Source organism: Nyctibius grandis, chromosome 1, assembly GCF_013368605.1.
Source record: "Nyctibius grandis isolate bNycGra1 chromosome 1, bNycGra1.pri, whole genome shotgun sequence".
NCBI classification, from domain to species: Eukaryota; Metazoa; Chordata; class Aves; order Nyctibiiformes; family Nyctibiidae; genus Nyctibius; species Nyctibius grandis.
In genome coordinates, this window is record NC_090658.1 from 1437992 (window position 1) to 1453045 (window position 15054).

The 15054-nt window shown below is 41.8% G+C and overlaps 1 long non-coding RNA gene across 1 annotated transcript; it reads left to right on the forward strand.

Moving 5' to 3' along the window:
- Positions 1-960: 960 nt before the first annotated feature.
- LOC137664204 (uncharacterized) lies at positions 961-10845 on the forward strand. The gene is made up of 3 exons (XR_011048265.1): positions 961-1105; positions 10167-10376; positions 10710-10845. It is a non-coding gene; the product is annotated as an uncharacterized lncRNA (long non-coding RNA).
- The last annotated feature ends 4209 nt before the right edge of the window (positions 10846-15054 follow it).

The following is a 15054-nucleotide window of genomic DNA, read 5'->3' on the forward strand; positions in this document are numbered from 1 at the left end:
CATGAAAAGAGAGGTCAAAATAATATATCAACTGTTAAGAGAATCATCTGTTTAGATGACAGCATCTTAGTGCTCTGGGCAGATCACAGCTGGGGACATTTGAGACTTACTGTGTGTCTTGTACAACTGTTGCTGATGTATTTTTTTTCCCTGTTCAGAACCAACTAGCCTCATAAAACTACTGTGACACATACTACTGAACTGTACAACTAGTGTACTGCTGAGCAGCTTGGTTCACTTGGGGGGAGAAGTCTTAGTACCAGGTAGGAAAATACAGATGAATTGTGATGTGTATCTCCAGATAAGAGAGGGGCTATAACAGTAACATCTCTTATCAGAAATGACCATGTCTGCAGTCAGGAAATAGGCAGACAAAAAATGTGCAGACCAAGTTAGAACTAATTAATGACCTGCTATATAACTCAGAGGAAAAAAAAAAGGTTCAGTTATCTAAGTTTGCTGACACTTTCAAAACAAAATGATGACTAAATAGTAATGTGTACTCCAAAGAATGAGTGATATACCAAGATGAATAGGATTTAGGCACTATTTATCACAGTTAAGCCATAGCCTGAATACCATAATGCTGATTACTTAAATTCATTATGCAGACAGTATAATCTAGCAGTCAGTGATGTGCCTGTGAGAAGGAAGAAACTATTGCTCTTGTTTTAAACTGAATTGTGGGCACAGACTGATTGATGAGATTGTGCTTTCTTTTATTTCTAAGATACGGTACTAATATTTGTAACAACGTTTTTGTCTGAAGCAGAGTCCCTTAAACCCACTGAATTCTTACATTCTACTGTTTAAAGTATTCAGAAGAACTGAAATTCACCACTGCTAATGAAGGACCCATTTTCTACCTTTGGCCTTTCAGTAATACTGTGACATTTAACCTAGCTTGAAGCTGACGTTTCTCAAACTGAAAAAAATGCATTTTTTGATTCCTCTAGACTCTTAGCTCTTCGAGTTTGCTGGATCCAGATAAGCACGCAGTGTTGTGTGATAAATGCCTTCCCAAAGCTTTCCTGCCTAGAACCACCAGATGAAAAAGAATACTTAGTGCCTTTCAACTTCCAGTCGTGGAACTACTTTATCAAAGGTAGGAAGCGTGATTTGCCAGACATGTGGAAAATAAGGCACAGAAAGGTTAACAGTTTTGGTTTAGATAATTTCAGCTGTAAAAAGGCATCCCTACACCTTTGCAACTCTTAAACTTAGGGATTGTGAAGGTCACTCAGCACCAAGGTGCAGATTAGGAATAGATTTACTGAAGTAAATAGGCATGTTTTATATACACATGCAGGGTGGGTTGCAGTGACTGCTTTTAACCTTTCAGTTTGTGGTAGAACTGAATCCGAAGAGCTATCAGTGTCTGATGTAAAGGCTGGTTAATCACTTCAGTGTTGTATCTTCAAATACAGCGTTGAGTTAAAGAGAATAGGAAGAATTCTGCTGTTGGAAACCTAATGAACCCTCTTATGTCAGCAGTGCCAAATTTCACCTTCTTTTTCTAGGTGATGTACTTTCCTCCCAACCAATTTCCTCTGAGTCATGCACACAACATCCTCTTTACCCTCTTAGCAAGAAATCAGTAAGAATGGGAAAACATAAAGCCTGGTAGCAAACCGGTTTCCTCTCTGGCAACTCTGCTGACCAGCAGCTGTTTACCTCCAGGTAGCACTCTTCACTCACTGGTTGCTTTTTTAACTTTTTAGGTAGTATTCCTGAAGTGTGAGAAATGAAAGCACATGGGAAAGATGAGTTTTTTTTATGTCCTCTTTCTTTTTTTTCTAAAAGCCATGGCCAGGCCTTATTTGCATTTTTTAAAAAGTGTCTGTGGGGAAATGGAGATACTAAAAGCTGCAGTGAATATGGCATGGCTGTGGTAATTAACATGATTTGATATGCTCGCTGCAGACTTGATTTGAAGCAAATCACCATAGAAAACCAGCTTGTGTTGGGTCCTAGGGGAGAGGCCTGGGTACATTGTTTTGCTTTGTGGTGAGCCAGTAGGGTAAGGTTTTCAAGTGGGCTAAAGGAGACAGTTTGCAGAACCAGGGCCATTCTGCTAAAAATGCTACAGAATTATCAGTTCTGTAGAACCTTAGCAATAACATATTATCTTTGCTGTCACTGCAAAGTGGAAGACAAAAAATGGATTTTTCTCTCTGCTGCTACTGCAATATAGGAGGCATTAACCTATGGAAACTAGGAGGCAGACTTAACCTTAGATGCTCCTATTCACTGGAATAAAAAAAAAAGACAAGATGTCAGCTGTATTGTTATTTAGCATCAAAACCTGGTACATCTAGTTAGAGAAACAAGGGAAAATACCCTCTGAATTTAAAAAATATCCTTTAATTCAGACAGTAAACAAAATAACCATAAATCAAAGACCCACAGCTATGAGCAAAATACTTAAGAGAACGACCTATTAAAAAGTAAGCTGAAGCAACCACTAAACTAATGCAATTGAAACAAGTATTCAGCAAGAACAAGAAATCTCCCTGCTAACTCTTAGAAAAATAGGTAAAGGGATTTTTTGAAGCAAACCTCTTTACTGATGCTACCACCCCTAGTATCAGTGTATCTTTTGTCTTGATTAGTACAGGTAATAATTGCTGCTTAATGGTCATGGACTATTTTGTCATGCTTCTGCATATCAGAATCGCAATAGATAATGCTTGTCTCAATGAGAGAAATCCTACCAATTTACTGCTTCGCCCTTCCCCACTAATTTATTTTTCCTCAAACGTCTCTTCATGTTTTGAACATCTGAGCTGTGATCCATCTGTTTGTGACAGAGAGGTTTATTCTTAGTCCAAGATGGAATTTCAGACTTCTGTTTCTTAGTTACCGTTTTCCTTCACCCGAGACCTATATATTTGGATATATGATATTGACAACCTAAAATTTCAAGTGGAGCAGCTTAAAAAATTGAAACACCTTAAACAGTTCTAGGAGTCTTCTGAAGTATGTTCTTGAACCCCATCTCAACAGTAGCTGCAGCATAAAATGTAAGGACTATATACAGACTTTTCTACGCTGAAGCTGCTTCCATTTTGTTTTTCTAATTTTTTTATTGCTTCAGATTAGAGTTGTCATATCCTAATGGCTAATTCCAAGACACTCCCTTCTTGACAGTCTTTTTTAGTTCCCTTGAGTCTGAGGTCAGCCAGAGTTTTATAGTCTCCTAGCTCTCAGAAACCTTTGTAGCTTTTCTTTGTCCCTCTGGAATTTGCCTTTCCATTTTATTTCAGGCTTCCACCGTTGATACAGCTCCCTGTTTAATGCTAATCCACGAACAGCTTTATATTTTCCCCCTCCTCACTCCTCTCCTCTAGCTATTCCATTTTAGCTGGTAGTGATCACTAATGGCTCAGGCTCCTGCTTGTGCTGTAGTCAGTGTCTCTCAGAGGTCCTGCCTCACCAGCCACACTCCATTGGATACTGGGGGGTGATGCTTCCTGACAGCGTAACACCACTGGGGATTGCATTACCCAGGCATGCAGAAAAGAGAAAGTGCCTGTCTGGCCTAATGAAATAAACACACACGTAGAAAAATACAAGCCAGAGGTAGAGCTAGGGCTGCACACTAGTGGGCTTTCATCTGTTCAAATTGCTCTTTTATTACGAAGAAAATTTAATATTAAAGTCATGTGTGCACAGGCTTAGGGAAATTGAATCTCAGAGCTGACCGATCAGTTTAAGGTCAGAGTCAAGTAAGTTTTATCCAAGAAAACAAAATTAAGTGAACCAATGTTATTTCTTCTTCAACCCACTTTACAGTAAATAGTGTCATTAGCATCCTGAAACTAAGCTATCCCTCCCTAACCACCTCCAGCTCCTTCCTCGAAGCCCCCACTAAATCCCTCTCTGAACACACCCTACAATCCTTTCAGAGGCAATTGGATTGCAAGAAACAAGGGGAAGCCCAGTGTGCCACCTCTTTGCTATTCTGCCTCCTTTTCAGGAAACCAGAATGACCAAATCCTATCACAAGGTACCAAGCTTAGAAAGTTATTTTCTTTTTAACTCTTGGTGTGGATACAGTACACGTTTTCCTCTGTTTTCATACACAGTGCTGATTTCTGCAGTGCACCCACTTAAATTTACATAAGCGTTACGCTTGCCATTCAGGGGGGAGCGGAGGGGAAACAGTTCTGTCAACAGGAGAACTTAAATCTACCTGTGATCAGGTAAGTGACTCCAGTGGCGTGTTAAGGGCCATTTTCTTCAGATGCTTGCTGTAAATTTAAAAACCTAAGCCCTCAGCCTTTAAGGTTTGTGTATATTTTCTTTAAAATGTGTTTGTGGGAAGAAATTGACAGGAAAATCTGAACTTGTGGCCTTGTCTGTATTGAGGAAATTCACCAGGGAAACTTTTTTCTGCAGGTGAGCTGTTCATGAAATTGATTATTTCCTTTTTCTCTTGAACTTGAACTTATTGCCCCCTCCTTTTCAGATAAGTTATTTCTCAGGACTAAATGAGGGTTCTGAATGAAGTACTGACTACAGTTGTCCAGTCACAAGAGGAGTAGCCTCCAAAAGGGGGTGGGTGGGTGGGTGTCATGGTTCATACCACAGTTAAATGTCTGATAAGGAATTGGAAATTGGGTCTGGCTGTAGAAACATTCTACTGGGGATCATATTCTTCCTTCTTCACTCATTTCTGCTTGGAGCTGAAACAGTAGCAAGGTGTCTTTTGATGTAAACTGGAACTATAGGAGAGATACTCTATATAGGTTGCTTTTCAAGGCTGTGAGCACCCACGTACTACTTGAGAAGTGTCGAATCAACTAGGTGGTGGTGGAGATGCTGAGCGGAGTGCGGGAAGGTAACCTCACTGACTTCCTCACAACGTAGTAATGCAGCTAACCAGCATGAAAAACTGAAAATGGTGAGGTGAGGAAACATATTATCCTAGATTCCATCCCTAACTGCTGAAGGGGGGGAAGCGCAATCTATCAAGGCCATTTATCTCAATCAATAAATGTTCCGTCACTCTGCGATTGCAGCAGTCTGCTTGAACAATCCCCATTCAGCAAATGTTTCCTCACAGCCAAATAGGAAGCTTCTGCTTAGTGTTCCACGTTGAGCTGATTTCCACTTCGGTGCTAATTGCGGATGTGTTTCAGGCTCGGGTAAAAAAGAGGGATATGAACTAACTGCATATACAAGTGAGAAGGAAGGAGAGGAGAAGGCACCTGGGGAGCAGGCTTGGCTGAAGCCTTTGTCAGCAGAGCCAGCACGGGTGCCACGCTCCCCTATTTTCCCTGAGGCTCAGTCCCACTTGTGTCTTGCTGCCTTAGGCTTCCTGGAAGGGGTCTCTTAGTGACTGTGCACTAACAGCCAGGCTGGGAGGGCATAGAGAGCACTCACTGTCTTCAGAGCGCTTGTCCCCCATCGTCTTCTGCTTGTAAACGCTCTCTGGATCTTCCCAGGTGCCACGTGCCATACCCTGGAGATCTGCATGCTTCACAAGAGGAGGGAGGGTACCTCCCCTCCTGCTCTAAGTGCTCTTGCCAGTGCAAGGTCCCAGCTTTAAGCCCTCAGGAGCAAAGCAGACTGGGTAGATTTCCCACCCACCAGACCTGGGTCCAAAACGAAGCAGTATAATGCCATTATGGGGTGGAGTTCTGCCAGAGCCTGAGCGTTTCCCAGTTCAGGGCTCCCCATCATTACTGGAGAGGTCCTTTGTTCTCGGAGGGGTGACTGACAATGCAAAGAGCGATTCAGGTACCTGAGGGCTGGCAGAGGCAGGAGCTTGGGATGGAAGACCTGTAGGGATGTGCAGGAGTAGGCTTGAATCTTCAGAGTACGCTGATTTAGTGTGTATGTGTGCAAAGCCCTTCTGCAAAGGGATGTCTCCCTAGGTGATTATTTAGCCCTTTTGAGAAAGAAGGGAAATTGTGCAGGCTGTTGGCACTGCAGTGCTTCTGGAACTTGAGCTTGGCTGGCTCTGCGTGGGATCACATGCTGGGCCACAGAGTCGTAGCCTGGCTGGGTGTTCTGCTCTTCGGGCTGTGGGTGTTACAACAGGTCTCTGAGAAGCTGTGACTGTCTTGGAGAAGTGTCAGGATGTGGGAAGGTATCTGTCACAGTAGCTTTTCTGATGTGAACTGCAGAAGAATTTGCAGGTTCCAGGCATGGAACTGGGCACTGGTGGGCTAGGCAGTTTGTAAATGAAAAAAAAACAGAACAGAAGCAGAAGAGAAAACATTTGTTCCATAGATCTTCTTGTTCAACTAAGAGCTGAGGTTGAATTGCAAGAGCATTGTTTTGGGGCCTGCAACTGGGATGGCTTTTTTTTTTCCCCTATGGCTATCTTTCTCAAAGGGACTTCCTCCATCAAACTAGCTATTTTGTAGCTTTTTCCTCCTTTTTTTTTATTTAGCCACTCACACGCTGGATAAACACAATTTCAAAGAGCTTTCAAAATCCAAAAGATGGGGACATTGTACAAATTAATCTTATGAAGTGGGGTATTTGCTGGGAAAGCCTTCTAAAGGAATTTCTTTTTCATTAGCGAATGCCTCATTACAGGATTAAAAGCTAAGCTCCTTCTTCCCTCATTGCTTCCACAAATTAGGTTTTCATAAGACCTTTTATGTGTTTTTCTAAGTACCATAGGTCTTACCTCTTTTGGCAGAAACATAAATGTTAATAACACTAATTGCTTCACACTAATCAACTACATTTGGGAACTTTGGCTGGGAAAATCTTTGCTTGGCAAGTATAAGAATTCCTCCTTTTTCAGTTTTTTATTATGATATACTAAGAATAGCTGAAAATATTGAGAGCCATATAGTAGGTGAATTTCATTGACTTGAAGTCAGTCTGGATCTTGCAGAATATCCCTGGTTTGACCCTCTGAGGTCTTGCCGTACCACTTCGAATGCTGATATTCTGAGAGGAGATTGAACTTGGTAATGGAAACTTGGGGCTGTTAAATCCCTAGTTCTGGCAAGTAGTGTCCACAGGCGAACCCCACATCCTCTGGACATGCTCTTATGTCAGGACTTCCCAATATGGAGCCAGTGAAGGATCCTGAAGAGAGAGAATGTGACAGATTGCCCTGACTCTGAGTGCTCAAAGTTGGCATAAAGGCATTCATCTTTTGTGTTCACGTACAACTGTACAATGATACTGCTTCCTAATTAACTCTTCTTTAGCAGACAGGCAGGGAGATGAGTATCAGGTTGAAAAGTAAAAACATCTGCTGGAAGATTAATAAGATTATTAGCAAGGCTCTTTCCACTTCATTATCTCTGCCTTCTGCAGAATTCATCACTGCAATCCCAGTGATTTACTATGGAGCAGAAGGGAGTCAACCAAGTAGGACTGAATTACCTGGCATGTGAGCTGGACCTCAGGGTCCTGTCATGCACCTAGTAACTGCATGCAGGGAAAAGCTTCTCTTCTGGACACTGTTATGGTCATGTTTTCTCTTGCCACAGATCTTTGTGGAGATTCCTGTGCATGTCCAGAATTTATGGGGGGAAAGGCAGAACAATGGACAACTACTAACTGTAAACCCCAAGAAAGGGTTACCAAGGAAGGTAAACCCCTCTTCTAGGCCCCTTTCCTTCCCTGTGAAGGTAAGACAGGTAATGCCTAGATTACATCCAGGTTGTTATATAATAACAGTTAACCTAATACCATTCCAAACTTTCCTGCTTTGCCTCATCCACTCTCCAGTTAAACTGTAAATGAATAAAAAAATGAAAAAGCTAAAAAACCTCCCAGGACTAAGATCACAAGACTGTGAATACTCACTTTTATCAAATCAGATTATGTGCAAGATGTATACAAATTGGACTATGTAACATTTAGCAGCCTGGGAAATACGGATGATGTAGGAATTGTTGATGAATGCTGAGCATTTAAGATTCAAAGGCTTACCCTCAGCAGTGACAAAACATGCACAAGAAAAAAAAGTTTGTGCCTCAAATGGAAGTGTAGAATTCCTGATATGAAAACGTCTGAATTCCAGTGAAAAGGTTATTTGTCTTGTAGTCCATATCTAAATAATACAGGTCAGTGTCTCATGTCCTTACAAGTTTCTCACTTAATGAGATAATTTTACCCAGTGATAGGATTTCATTATTACTTCATTTAGGACTCTAGAACAAATGGAAAATAAAATAACAATTGACCTGGACTTTCTAACAATTTTGTTAATATATCTTATTTTCTAGACAGATAAAACATGGTAGTGCAAATCAACATTGATTTACAAGCAACTGATGCAGTAATTCCTGGGTAACATGAGAACATACAAGTAAAACTAAAAAAGATGGTTCAAAATTTGGGAAGCAGGTAAAGAGCTGATGAACAGACAGTGAGTTGTATGGCAAGTAGTGGGAAAGTTCATCAAATTCAGTCTTGCTGGTCTCGTGCACATGCATACATGTGTGTATGTTCAATGTTAACTTTGGGAAGAAGTGAAAATGTCCTTATTTAAGAGACATAATTTGGAGAGAGTGTCAGGGTGATGAACAGAAAGAGCTGAATGACCTGAAAGAGTATAGTAATAGAAATATCCAGTCCTGTGGAGCACCGTATGAGGTCTTCCCAGAGATGAGAAGTGCTAATACTGTTGTACTGTGGGCAGTCTGCCAGTTGAGAATGTACAAGATGTTCAAGAAATTGAACTGGAGCAGAGTCACAGCAGAAAGAATAACCAATTTTAGCTAAAGAATAATACTTGGATAAGAGTGACTGGGGCTTTATTGGCCCAAGAAACTGGTCACTCTGAAAATGAGGTGCCTTTTGGCTTCCTGAGCAGTGAGGCTCTGGTATGAGAGTAGGAGTAATGGGCAAAACTTGCACTATTATTAACATAGTTAGTGAGTACATAACAAGGATCATATGGCAGAGTTGCCTGCAATAGCAGGTTTGTTTGGATGATCAGGATGTCCTGTCAGCATCACTACACAAGTGTGCTGTTGGAAACTTCACAGTGTGAATTTTTATTGGCTCTTGGTCAAATATTCTGAGACAAGAAACTGACCTGTTGGTCTGTGAAGTTGATTTCTTGTCTATGACTTCAAGCTACAGCATACATAAGACTTGTTGTTTCTCATCAGGAAAAAGTGGTCTTGATGGAGAGCATTTCTTTTTTTAAACATTAACTGTATATTTCAGTATCAGTTCAATTCTGTTTATCACTGTAATAAAAGTACAGTTCTATTTCCCTGAAATGACTGAACTGGTTGGGCGAATGTTTTGTAACAGAGAACTATTTCCCTTTGTAACTTGAGTACTTAATTGCTTCTAATTGGTTTCTATTGAAAAGGAGGGTCAGATCAAAATTATAGACTACAGAGGGAAGGATGGAAAAGAGAATGGTAACTGCATATTATTGATGTGTCAATAGTATGATCAGAGATGTCATTATGGGGCGGTACAAAGAAGGAGTAGGAGACTAAGAGGAGAATGTCTGGGAAGAGTTGCAGAGAGGGGATTGAGGGATTCTGGGAAAGATCAATAAGATAAGTTGAAAGAAACCGCTGGCAAGTAGAATCAGGAAAACATTATTTGATGAGGCAGTAGAGACCTCAGCTAATCAGTGTCCAAAGCTGCTGATAAGAACAGTCAAAACCTTTGAAAGTGGCTGTTAGCAAGTCATTATCACTTGAGAGAGCTGGTGCCATGGCCAGATTAAAAAAAAATACAACAAACCACCCACAGAATTAAATCAGGAATAAAACTGAACAATGTTTAAAAATCTCAAAAATGGGCAATCCAGTCCAGGAATTTGGGTCAGTTTTGTGCCTTCAGGATCAAATAGTAGATGTGAATGAGTCATATTCTTAATTTAGAAGAACCACAAAATTAACACTTTCACTGTAACTATTTGTACAACATGACCTTAATTTCTGTAGTATGACTCAGGAGTAACTGGAACAAAATTAGTGTGAATGAGAACAGAGTCTAATTTTTGGCATTTGCTGAGACTTAAACCCAGACTATACCAGAATAACTGCACTGAAACCTCGTTCTGGTTTCAGAGCAGTGAATAATATCATCTAGTGCCTACTGACTTCTTAACCAGGGTTTTTGTTTGCTTGGTGTAAACATATTTAATTATTATCAATGAGTAGAGCACGTGTATTGGTGTAAAAATTTCTTCCTTGTCTGCTTTTGTCTTTCAGCCCAAATACTTATGGAATATTTAATATAGATGTACCAGAACTATGCACAAGAATTGTCCACAGAGACTTTTCTCCCAAGTAAACACTGCTCACGTTCACTGGTGGTGCAATAATCCCCAACCCCATTATGCAAGATTAATTAGCTCCAATGTAAGGGTGCTAAACGAGCTGATATGCTAAATGGGAGCAAATGACACAAAGACAGAACAGGTATGAACAATTTGCACTTCCTCTTTCAGTGTTGTAGTAGGGATGTGTGTGGCATGAAATAACCGCAGTAAAAAAAAATTTAAACATCTGAATGAGACCATCAACCTCAGAGCAACCTGTAATTAAGATTTAAGATGACTTTGGGACTTCATGTAGCCACAGAATTTATTTCCTTAGGAGGCTAGGATTAGCTGTCAGAATGGGCTTGGCAGTAGGGGTAGGGTTTTGTTGCAGTGGATGGTGTTCTGAGGGGGCACTTCAGAAACACTGTACTAACAGCTTTGTGTTTAGCTGTGTGTGTGTAATTTCATCTTTATTCTTCTGATTTTGAAGCATCATTGGTGGCCAGCTGAGGAGTCCCACATGTGTCATTACACTCCACCGAATTACAGAGCACCCAAAGAACCCATCTTCAGAAACCAGTCTGTGAGCTGGTTTAGCCAGCGAGTTCAGTCAGCAGCAGCCTTCCTGTGGAATAGGTGAGAACCCTCAAAGGCTTTCTCCAGTATTAGATAACGTTATCTGACTGGATTGCACTGTAGACACTGTTGAACAGTTGCTATCTGCCAACAGATTTCTAAGTTGTCGTTCATTTTTGCCTGTATTCAGAAATAGCAGATAACGTACATTTTTCAAACCATGCTTTATGGGGAGCACCTGTCTGCAGATAGGATTTTTGTCTCCTTATAACAGCATGTGTTAAGAATTACCCTACTGATATCACTCGAGGTGTTTCCTTCTGGCTATCCACCATCCTGAGTAAATAGCTATAAAAACTGAATGCCTCTGCTAGCAGAGTTCACCTGTTAAATAACTCTACTAGTAACAACTGTTCCTCTGGCATGTAAAAACCAAACTTTTTTGAGTTATCATGTGAGGAAATACTTCCATTTAAAAAATACACATCTGGAGGCTGTAAGATTGCAAGAACCTTCCTTCAGCTCTTCTTAATGTATAGATACTGGAAACTTTTTGAGAGAGCTTGGCTGAATTCTGCTGTCAGAGGACAATCGTTTGCAGTGTCCACTTTAGCTGACTGAATGTCCTCCTACCTGAGCACTTGCTGCTAGCTGCTGCACTGCACTTTCTGCAGCACAGACTAACACAGGGCTAGTGAAGGGCTATCTCCCCAGGGCTCAAGGCAGGCAGAGTACATTCTCTTGTCCTTTTCCCCAACCATCTCTAAAGCAAATTAATGAGAGCAAGTCTAGACCAATTTAAAAAAACCTGCTCAGACAGGCTCTCTCCCTCCTGCTGCTGTTTCGTCAGCATAATGACTGGTGTTTTATTCTCTGCGAGTAGGGCATGTGTGGATCTAAGTCTTCCTTAAAATCAGACTTATGTTGAGGGGTAAAGACTCATCCAAAAGCACATCTATAACAGCTGAGCTGACTGGCTGGAAAAGCAGTACTGGTTGTGTCTGTGTATTATCAGCAAGTCAACTCAAACTGCTGCTGCTGTGATTTTCATCACTTATTTTTATAAGAATAATTTGCTGGAGAGCAGCTGCAACTCTGCATTTCTTGCCTCCATGCATATTTATTCTGAGGAAGCAACTGGTTGATGAGCCAACAACTATGCCAGGAGGATCAAAGGGGACTGCCGCTGCCACCAAAGGATATTCCAAGGGAGCAGTGTGGCAAGCATGTAGCAGCACTGCTGAAGATCAGAGTGTTATGGCTGAGCTGTATTGTCTTCAACTAAAAAAATTTGTCACGTGAATTACTATTTTAATGCCAGAAAACACTTTGAAGCACAACAGGTTATACCCTGTTTAAGAACCTAATGTATTTTTCTCAACTATCAGAGCCTGATACACTTGGAATAAGCATAATACTGCTACTCTGATGCTCTGAGATGTTCCGTTTCTGTGGGCTAATAAGAAGCTTAGATTTTCAAGTCTGGAGAGAGGGGCTCCCTAGTTGGCAATTTCAGAGCAATCTGAGACATGAAGGGAATAGGGCAGAGATTATGCAGTGCTAAAATCCTTCCAAAAAAACCTTGACAGTTACAATAATTAAAAGAGGGGAAGAGGGGAGATGTTTCCTTGCACTGAAGAACAATTTCTTGTCTGCTGTGGTTTGAGGAGGAGGAGCTGGTTGCTCAGGGCTCTTTCTCTTTAGTAATTGATGAAGCAGATTCATTCTGCAAGACACCACAAAGCAAAGGTCATGCTGGCTGGGCAGTTTTTGGAGCTCCCAAGATGCTTGGCAGCAAAGGGAGGACAATGGCATTCAAAGAAAATAGGTTTTTTACATTACAACAAGAACTAGCATGTGCTGGCTTTCTTTCCTCCAAGGTGGGAGGGGAAAGAGAACGGCAGTTGTTGGCTCTTTTTCCTCTGCTAGTGGAGAAGGACATAGAAAAAGAGTGTCACAGTACAGGTAGGCACAAATCTATCAGCAAATCGGTACTCTTGACCCTTCAGGGGGTCTCTAAGTGTTGGCATATAGGAGTGAAAGTCAGAGACAATAGTTAGTTAAATCATATGTATAGTTTTTGATATATACCGTGTCACTTGGAGTTAAGAGATCAAATGGCTGCTGTTGTAACCCAACTGCTGCAAGTTTAATCGTGTAGACCACTTTGCATTGAATCTATAGCCAAATGTGAGCTGTGAAACAATGTTTTAAGATTTGCTGTGTACAGCTAAGTTTGTGTAGTGGAAAATAAAAAGGCACATTTGGAATCATGACAGCTTTGGCTAAACCCTGAGGAGAAGGGTGAAAGAGACAATTAGGGGATTACTGTCAGTTTTCTTATTCTTTCTGCAGCAAAGGTTAGAGCTGTTGCAGAGATGACTGGTGAAATTTAGAGTGACTTTTGAGTGTGGTCGTTATGTCTACCTTCACCTGAAGGATCCTGAAGCCTGTGACACTCTTCCATGCGTCGTGTTGCCCCACTTGGTGACCTAAACATGTGCTGAACAGAAAAGTAATATGTACCCTTGTGGCAGAAATCTCTCGGGCTCTTCTAGGAAGGATCTTGGCTCTCTTGCCTGTTTGATGTTGGCCATGTGTCAAGGCAGATGGAAGTGGCCTGTAACAGAATGCTGCGATCATCCATCCGTGTCCAAGGAAGGAGAATGCTCTGCAATGCAAGCCCTTCCCCTTGGCAATACCAGTTCGCTGGTCCTAATATGACCCTGGTCATTGCTCCATGGCTTTAATTAGTGATTTTTGGCCTTGTGGGAGCCCTTAAATAGGCTTTGTATTCCTGGAGACTGCAGGCTGTACTAAACTGGTAGGGCTGGAGCCCCAAACGGGAGACTTGTGGAAAGCTTCTGTGAAGGTACAGATAGAGAGTACTGGGGGGAACCTGTTTCATTGTGATAGCCAAGCTGCAGAACAAGTATCGTTCTAGTAAGTCACGAGTGGCTTATCCAAGCACTGTTTCCCATTGAGCAAGTTAAGATAGTCAGCTTTGTTATGAAGGGATCAAAATAACCCCCTGAAGGCAACAGCATTTACACAGTTAATGGTTGGATCCTGGTCTGTGCTCCATGGGTTGGTGTGAAGCAGCTTGAGCCATCCTGCTCTCCATGGCTGGTCTCTGGGCAGCGCAGGTTTGCTGTAGCAGCTCCCATGTAGCTGCATTCCCCGACAGTCAGTGTGGGGCATGGCGGGGGCAAGGGGTATGGCTGATCCTGGTGACTTTCAGCTACTGTGACAGCAGACTGGGGCCACAGAGGGCTGGTAAAATCTACTCTAAATTGCACTCTGAGACCAGACTGCTGAGCAGTCCCAGGACTGAGAGCAAGTAAAGGGCACCCTTGTGCCCTCTACCCCCTCAGCTGCAGTTGAGCAATGCTTAACGCAGCTGAAGTCTGGCCCTCCCAGACAGATACAATAACTAGTCTATGAGAATGTTCATACCAATTAAATCTTATCATCAAATCATTCTGTTCCATCACTCCACTTAATTAGCCATGGTCTTTGGTATTTCAGCAATGCTACACCATGCCAAAAAATGAAAGTATTCTTTGTGTGGTACGCACCCAACCACTGCCTGTCTGCCAGCTAGAGTCACATCAACAAATACTTCTCCTGTGCCAGAGCAGTATCTGCTGGAAAACATAATTGCCCACTTCTGGTTTTTCAAACCAAAATGAGTGAGAGGCCGTGGTCTTTTCATCTGGGCGGTCGGCTTTTATTATAGGAAAAGCAAGCTGGTTTCTCATCAGCTGTCTTGTGGGTTTTGTGTGACTCATCATGGTTTATGTTCACAACTAAAACAGTTCCTCGAGTGTTATTTGTTAATATGGCCTTTCTGTTTACAAGAGAGAAATGCAGAGAGACTGTAAAGGAACACAAATTAACTACTAGGCAGCAGCAGTGGATCAGAGCTACTACCTAGATACTTGTCTGCAGCAGGAGCCATTGACATTATGAATGTATACTAGGTGAGGGTCTGACCTGATTTTATTTTGTATGATTGAAAACATCCCAACCCATGCAGATCATACTCTGCTTTTAGCAAGAAAGGGCCTGTTTCGCAAGCTGTGCCCTAAATGACTGGATTTTTTTTTTCTCCTTTCATTTGAGCAGCTCTTGTAAGTGTGGATGAGGAGCTCTGTGGTCTGCAGAATCCAGCCTGGAAGGGCTCACCAACAAATGGCAGCGAGGGGATGCATTAGGAGTGAATTCTCAAAGCAGTGTACGGGTTAGTTCCCTGATAC